This window comes from Bidens hawaiensis, unplaced genomic scaffold, assembly GCF_021521415.1.
Source record: "Bidens hawaiensis isolate Kalapana, Puna unplaced genomic scaffold, B.hawaiensis_p1.1 tig00034641_1, whole genome shotgun sequence".
Lineage (NCBI taxonomy): Eukaryota > Viridiplantae > Streptophyta > Magnoliopsida > Asterales > Asteraceae > Bidens > Bidens hawaiensis.
In genome coordinates this window covers 41773-50459 of record NW_027495996.1, presented here as the reverse complement: position 1 = coordinate 50459, position 8687 = coordinate 41773, and the positions used below count along the sequence as shown (strand labels likewise).

General features: G+C 34.6%; 1 pseudogene across 1 annotated transcript; it reads right to left on the bottom strand.

Annotated features, from left to right (window-relative positions):
• Positions 1-2217: 2217 nt before the first annotated feature.
• Positions 2218-6408, bottom strand: LOC143586387 (uncharacterized; annotated as a pseudogene). Its single transcript, XR_013144701.1, has 5 exons — positions 5858-6408; positions 5033-5150; positions 4431-4783; positions 3509-3607; positions 2218-3427 (listed from the first exon to the last, which is right to left on the bottom strand). The product of XR_013144701.1 is annotated as an uncharacterized LOC143586387 (transcript).
• Positions 6409-8687: the final 2279 nt, after the last annotated feature.

Sequence of the window (8687 nt, the reverse complement as noted above, 5' to 3'; positions counted from 1 at the left end):
AACTCGAAAGAACTCAACGTAACGATTTTTTTTTTGAATTTTTTTTACACACGTGTAATACGTAAGTGTAAGTAATGTACAAAAAATTACAGTATTTTTTTACACGCCGAATCGACTTATTACACATGTGTATCTAACGTTTAAACTTTTGTAATTATCAAAAATACTTATTCTCTCCCCTGCTTCATTTTTTAATTAAATTTAATCTCAACCACATATTTCATATCATTTAATTAAATGTGTGGTCCAGAATTGAGTTCTTAAAAGTCACCATGATTCTCAAAATAACCCTCACACATATATATATATATATATATATATATATATATATATATATATATATATATATATATATATGGGAAGGCTATACTAAAACGAAGTAGTTTTCTATGAAGACTAGGAATAAATCAAAGTCATTGGATCATGTTAATCAATTGTTAAGATTTAAAATTACCAAAAACTGAAATAGTTTCCTATAATTACTTTTTCACCACGATAAATGACATAGTTTCTTAAAATTGTTCTTTCACCATATATTGTAATGCCACTTGTCAAAAATCTATTGGTTCTTACCATTCTTAGGAAACTCTTTTTTTTTATTTGAACCCTTTTCTATATATATATATACACATATATATATGGTAAGGATCCTAAGAGAACTCTTTGGAAATTGAGAACTTTGAGAACCATTTTAAGCCACAAAAAAAAACTTCTTAAAAAATATTTAAAAAAATTATGAAACAAAAATTTTAAAAAAGTAAAAAAACAAAATTCTTATATTTTATTCCGATTTCATAAAAAAATCGTATTACACACATGTGCATAACTTCATTTAATCTCTAATTACGCGATGTACACATGTGTACATTATCATTTACCTTAAATTATACATATGTGTATGAAAAAATATTCATGTATGTACGTATATGTACATATTATACATATGTGTATAATTTTAGCTAAACCGAGACGTTTTTTTATGAAACCGGGATGGTAAATAAGAAGTTTGGTTTTTTACTTTTTTTATTTTTGCATTTTTTTTTGTTTTATGATTTTTTAAAATTTTTGGGTTTTTTGTGGTTTAAAATGGTTCTCAATTTTAAAATAGTTCTCATATGATCCTGATATATATATATATATATATATATATATATATATATATATATATATATATATATATAGAGAGAGAGAGAGAGAGAAATGATCAAGAGAGAACTAGAGAACTAATAATAACATATTTTTAATTTAATTAAAAAAATATTTTTAATTTTTTTTCTTTCAAACTTATATGTTGTTATTCTTCATCACCAAAAAATATAAAAATAAAAAAATAATAAAAATAAAACTTGTTATAATGCATATATGCAATACGCCGACTTTTTCTTAATGCGTATATGCACTAGTGTGTATTTTTATATGTGCAATAGTGTTGATTAGCATATATGTAATTGTTTGTATTGTATATATGCAATAGTGTTATATTATATACAAAAATAAAAAAGAATCGATATAGTGCATATATGCATTGGTGTTGCATTACATATACGCGATAGTGTGGATTGTATACAATTATTAGTGTTGTATTTGCATATATTCAATAGTGTGTATTGTATAATGCAATTATGTTGTATATATGCAATAAAACACTATTGTATATATGCAATAGGCATTATTGCACATATGCACTACACGGACATTTATTTAGTATCAACATCATCTTATTAGGAGAAAAAAAATCAATAAATATTTTTTTTTAAATAGCTAAAAATAATTAATTACTAGTTCTCTCTTTAAGAGAAGTTATCTCTAAATCTCACCCCTATAATTTTCAAAATGGTGTTTTAATTTATTTGCTTATTAAAGTAAATACTTTTGTAGTTATAATGTTTTAACAATTTGGAACTATTAAGATACACCAACGTAATTTTACTTGCGTCGTATTTTTTATCTATGTTTCAAACCGAGTCGATATAGGTAACATAACGAATTGAGCTGACACCAAACAAATTCCGCTAGTTATTATACTATAATGCGATCATCCAATTATATTTCCCTCATTATAAGTGTACAAACCCATCACAAAACCAAAAAAACTGTTCTAAGTTGCACATGAATCAGCATCTACTCCCAAAAGTTCTTTTCATAAGTGAAAAGGTTTTGCTTTCTCGCGCCTCGGAGAGTCGGGTCAAAGATCAACAATTAGAGGTCAAGAAATGGATGATGACAAAGACGATCATGATTGTCTCGATTGCTAGCATGTCTAATCATGAATCCCGATCACCTTACATTGACCCTCGGCCTGCTAAACCTTTCATGGTCTAAATAACTGTCAGAAACCACACCCGACCCTGATCCAGATAAGCCTCGACCCCTATCCGACCCTGATCCAAATGAACCTCGACCCCTATTCGACCTTCGAGGCTGTCTATCACCAAAACTTTCTTGTTTACGGTTTCTAAAACCATTTGAACCGCCTTCATATGAATCATTTCTAAAACTCTTGGCAGAATGTTTACTTCTACCAGCAAATATCTTCTTTCCTCCTGATTTACCTCTGCTAAAGTCATCCTCTTCATCTGAAAAGTCGTGTTTGACTTTCCGGTAATCGTTTGACCGTGTATTATTCATCCGTCCCTTACCTTTGCTAAAGTCGTCACCTTCATCGGAAAAGTCATGTTTGACTTTCCGGTAACTGTTTGATCGTGTATTATTCATCCGCCCCACACGTTTACGTGGGAAATCATCATCACCCGGGTCTTCAACACCTGACTCAAGATCAGAATCCTCATCCGAACCGAATTTCATCCCCATTTTACCCCTACTTTTGCGTTTAAAATCAGCAACATGACTCGATTTCCACTTTGGATGAACAGGTAGATCATCATCTGAATTGAAATCCACATGATCATCTTCAAATTTTGCAGCTTTTTTAGAATTTTTTGATACCTTTTTGTTTCTTGGATTATAATCCTCATCTACGGGCTCAGAATCAACATCAATATCAGAAAAGTTAACTGAAGACCTGCTCGGTTTTGTATCCAACTCATAACTATTGACATCATCGTCTTCCTCATCATCAAAATCATCAAACCCAACTCCCGGTTTATCAACAAAATATTCTGATTCTTGAGGCCTTACGGGCCTCCGGTTAAAACTACTATTATTGGGTTGGGTTGTTGTGAAATCTTGATCTAGTTTTCTGGAATCAGCATACTCAAAAGCAGCAACTTCTGCACCATCGGATTCGTTTTCATCAAAGTCAAAGTTCCATGCATCGGATACATCTTTTCTGCTTGGTCCATGGTCAAACCTTGACCTTTGACCTTGTTGACTTTCTCGTGTTTGACTCTCGGTGAATTCGTCCGGTGGGCGTTTACATTCACAGTGGAAGCATGCCATGTTTCTTCTGTAGTTTAAGAAATTACACCTGAGAATAAAAGGAATCATGGTGTAAGTTAACGTGCGCATGAATAATAATTAGTTTAATATTTATCAGTAAACTACATACTCGGGGCATTCCCATTCGCCTGGAAGCAGTTGTCTCTTCGGACGCCTGGCGTCACACTGTAAACATACAGTGTTCTTTGCAAAATTCATGAAGTCACACCTGAAAAAAATTTCATAATTACAAGTGGCAATATGAATCACTATATTAATAAATATATTGAAACAAACAATTTGTGCATTCATATTTAACACAGTAATTACATAACCTAAAAAATTTGGAAAAATTTGTTTTGGACTTTTGGGCCGACCCACCCTGGTTCACCATGGATGTACATGGGTCAGTTAGAGTTGGTTTTGAGCTAAAACTAAATTAAAAACTGAAAATTCAGTTTTTGTGTTTTTAAAAACACTTCAGTTTTGGTTTCTCCACTTTTCGGTTTCTGTTTTGCACAATGGGTTCGGCTCAGTTTCAGGTTTTTTCCTAGTTATATAGCATCTGGGCTTGAAAACTTGAAACAAAAAAATAGCCCCAAAAAGATTAATTTGGGATATAAACTTTGGATCTAGATTCTTGGTTAATTATTGATAAATTGATTATTACACATTTCTACCTAAAAGCTTTGGGTTACACCATTTATAAATGACTAAAAACTGGTCTTTCCATATAGTTTTTTTAGTTGATGCGAAACCGAACCGAAAAATCAATCGGTTCGTTTACACAGGTTATTTCGGTTTCATGCACACCTCTAGATTTTGCAAATTTGACTGGTTGCCTACTCTTTTTCCACTTAATTTTATTCAAAGAAGTAGAAGACCAGTAATGTGATATAAACTTTGCAATCATACTAACATGCTAATTTTTACAAGTCTTTTTTGAAACTTGGAAATTAAGTGTTTCATGTTGATCTGCCATTTTTCATGTTAACCATCTTGTACTCCACCAAACTCACAACATATTATATTATAATGTATACTCAACTTACTTTGGACAAAGCCAATCACCCTTTTTCATCTCAACATCATCACGACCGACCCGTCTTTTAGGTGGAGGTGGCGTTTGTTTGACTTATGGTGGTGGTCTTTTGATGATTGGTGGGGCCAGGTTTGGATCTATTGGAACACCACTCAATTTCACCACTTCATGAAGTAACTTACGAACCGCGCCCTTTACGGCCTTTTTCTTTAAAAGTGAGTCGTTTACAACCGACCCGTTTACCGGATCAGACCCGTATGTCATCAGCACACGCATGACGTCAATGGTTCGTGCTTCATCTTCTTTATTTGTGAGCAAATAAGCCCGTTCACAAGAGTTCCTTAAACTGCATGAACTACAAACCTGGAATATGAGCCCCGCGTTAATTTAAACATTATTTAAAACATTGCAAACATAAAACTAAATCTGATAGAAGTATAATAGAAGTTAGGGAATTAAATCAAAATTTCTTGCATTCTCATAGATAGTAATTATGTTATTAGACAAGCTACATATAATCATGTACAAACCAAACATTAATGTAGGTTAAAGAAACATGCAGACATACATTGATGTACAGCTAACAAGAAACAAACTAATGGTAAAACTTACATCTCCTTCATCAAGATGAGCATGTTTCCTCAACAACTTTGAAGAAAACACAACTTTCTTGTCGGGACTCGGGCAACCATACCCAACTAAAAGTTGTATATCTTTTCTTGATAATGATCTGAAACAAAATTTATAGTCAAACATCTCAGAAAAGTAATATGCACAAAACAATGATATCTACAGAAAGTTATAAATGAACACTTCCTATCGTCTAATCACAAAGCTGTCAAATCAAGCTTAAAGAATGCAATGTTTTTTCTGTTGACAATTTCATGAAATACTTTTTTTATTATTAAGACCACTTTTAGAACACTATAAGCTCAAAGCAAGTTACCCTATTAGTGACAATCAGCAGTGTTCGATAAAATCATAGAAGCCATTAGTCACCTTTGACTCTGCTCTTACATACCACTGTTTCAAACTGACTTTAGGCATACATTGTATAATATTATAAAGTTACTGTTTATGGATTATATTAATAATAATTTGTTATAGATGTTCTCCTGCTCCAAGTTAGGCTTTAGTGTATGATCAGATTTTTGTTATTCAACACTCAAATCTGTGACAAATGAAAACTCCAACTCCCTTCAACTAATGGAATTAGTCATTTGCTATACATATTTAAAAAAGCTAAGCCAGCAATGTAGGTAATCCTCAAATACAAACATCACAGCAAATAATAATAATATAGTATCTAATAAGTTTCCCTGTAAACAAAGGGAACGAACATGAATGAGGGCATGTTTATGTTGGTTTAATTGAATGAAGAGAAAACTCTGTTCCGGTTCATTCGTAACGAAAAGTAACGTTGAAAACCTAACTGACCTCAATATATCAAACCTGTCTTTCCCAAAATTGAGTCCAGCAGTCTGCACAGTCTTCCAATCTCTAGTGAAATCAAAACCTTCTTCCATCACCTCCGCCATAAACCCGCCAACATCACCATCATCATCACCGAACCCGGACTCCGAAATCAACTTGCCTTCATCTTTCCTCCTACAATCTAAATAGTTCTGCTGCGCCAACCTCTCAATCAATTCAATCCACTCGGGCCACGGATGGACCAACTCCACTTCCTTACCCAGCAACCCCTTCTCCTTACTTTCCAAAACCGGAGCCTCATCGGGTGGTGGTTTTTCTTTCTTGGACTCGCGCCAGGCGCGAATTCGTTGGAGGGTTTCGTCTTTCTGGGCTCGGTCTTTCTCGATCTGGTCGAAAACAAAGCTCATGCGGGCTGAAAGGGAAGTGGGTTTTGGGTTTGGTTCGGTGGAATTGGATGAAAATGGGGTTTTGGTGAGTCTGGTGATGATGAAGAGATTAAGATTAGGGTTTATGGGTATGAAGCGATGGGAACGGAGGATGTGAGATAAACCCATTTGGGAAGCAGTGGCTTTCTGTAAAATGGGAGCTTTTTATAAGTTAAACCTCCATGCTTGAGTTTGATTAAACCCTGAGAATCACAGGTCTTGAATATTTTTTGTTACTAGTTGCAGATGGGCTTTGGGTTCTCTGGCAGGCCCATACAATAGGGAAACCATATAAATATTGAAAAATCCAGACACCACCGGAGAGTAGAGATGTTCAACGAAACCGGTTCCTGGAACCGAACCGGTGGACCCGAACCGGTTCCTACCCGTTTTTTATAGGAACCGGACCCTATCTGATTCAACCCGATGATCCGTGACTGGTTCTTGCATTTCTGAGTGGGGGCGGGTAGGAACCGGAACCGGTTCTGGAACCGAACCATCCGGAACCGGTTCCTAACCGGTTCTAGCCGTTGGATCGAATATAGCCGTTGGAAATCGTTTTTTTTGGCCGTTTTTTGACCGTTGGGGTCAAAAATAGCCGTTTTTTTGGCTCCCCCAAGCACCCCACTACTAGTATAAATAGGTATTTGGTGTCATGGGTTCATCACAACACTCAAAACGCAAACCCGAACGCAAAAAAATACAAAAAAAACGCTATTACAACGTTTTGAGTTCTCTAATCTCTTGTTTTCTCTTCTTCTATATTCATATTTGTTGTTATGGCTGCCTCACAATCATCAGTTGGTCAAGGTTCCAACGCCGAACCAAGTTTCGTTCGTATTGTACCTCATAATCGTAATCAAGAGATTTGGTGCAATTGGGATTTGGTTGAATTGAGTGACCATTCATTGAAGGTTCGGTGCAAGTTTTGTGGGATTTATTTAAACCCACTTTCGAATTCAAATTTGAAGAAACACATCGAAAAACCGTATTGCAAGGCGTTGAAAAAGAAAGTCGATTCGCAACAAACGCAAATGGATAGTGAAGGCGGAATATTTACATACCAAATTGATCGAGTTCAAGATCGTATGGCGAAGTTTGTGATTCAAGAAGCTTTGCCGTTTAGCCACTTCGACAACCCTCGCTTAACCGCCATGATTCGAGATACGCTTCAACCACAATACACTCACGTAAGTCGTCATACTCTTAAACGTTATTGTTTAAAATTGTGGAAGAAGGCCAAAGAGGTACTAATTGTATATTTTGAAAATATAAATACGGGAATAAACTTAACTAGTGATGTTTGGTCGGCTCCACATGGTCTACCCGAATCTTATCTTTGTGTCACCGCTCATTGGGTAGACCCGTCATCGTGGGAAATGATGAAACGCACCATTGCTTTCGAACTCTTTGAGTATCCACATACGGGAGATAATTTGTTTGAAATTTTAGATTATGTTATAAAAACTTATAAACTAGAAAATAAAATATTTTCAATGGCATTTGATAACGCGTCGAATAATACATCGGCGGTTAATAAATTAAAATTAAAATATACGCCGATTTGCAATGGTGTATTTTTTCACTCAAGGTGTGTTGCACATATCATTAATTTAATCGTGCAAGACGGACTTGCTTCGGATGAGGTTACATCGGTTATAAACGATTTTAGACTAATGATACATGAAGTTTTTAAGAAAAGTAAAAAAAGACAAATGGAATATAGAAAATTTTGTAAAGATACGGGAAGAAAAGCTTTGGGAGCTAATTGGGATGTACGTCATCGATGGAATTCCACTTGCATAATGTTTCAAAGTGCTTTGAAACAAAGAGAAACTTTACAAATGTTTCATTCTAATCTTGCCGAGAATGATTTGGCAATCCCCTTTTCAAATGAGAAATGGGAAATTATCAATGACTTATCGACTTTTCTTGAAGTTTTTAAAACATCAACTACGAAACTATCGGGAACGTATTATCCGACAAGTCCCTTGGTTCTTTCGGAGTTATTTTTAATCGTTAACAATCATAAAGAATTTGAAAAAAAAGTCCAATGTTTTCAAACATCATATTACCAATGAAGTTTAAATTAAAAAAATACTTTCTTGAATTGCCACCGGTTTTTACTTGCGCCGCCGCTTTAAACCCAATGTTAAATGTTACGGGGGTTGAATGTGTGATAGACGAAATTTTTTCAGCCTTAGATATGCATGAAGTTGACCCAAACTTTTCAACAGAGACAAAAAATGATTTTAACTTGAATTTTAAATTTATGTATGACTTTTATTTAAATAAATATGGGTCAAACATACACATGCCTATGCCGGGGGGTCTTCATCAAGTTCAAGTGCTATTAGAGTACGAGATCCCATGATTAGCCTTATGAACACCGTTCGCAACGTAACGGC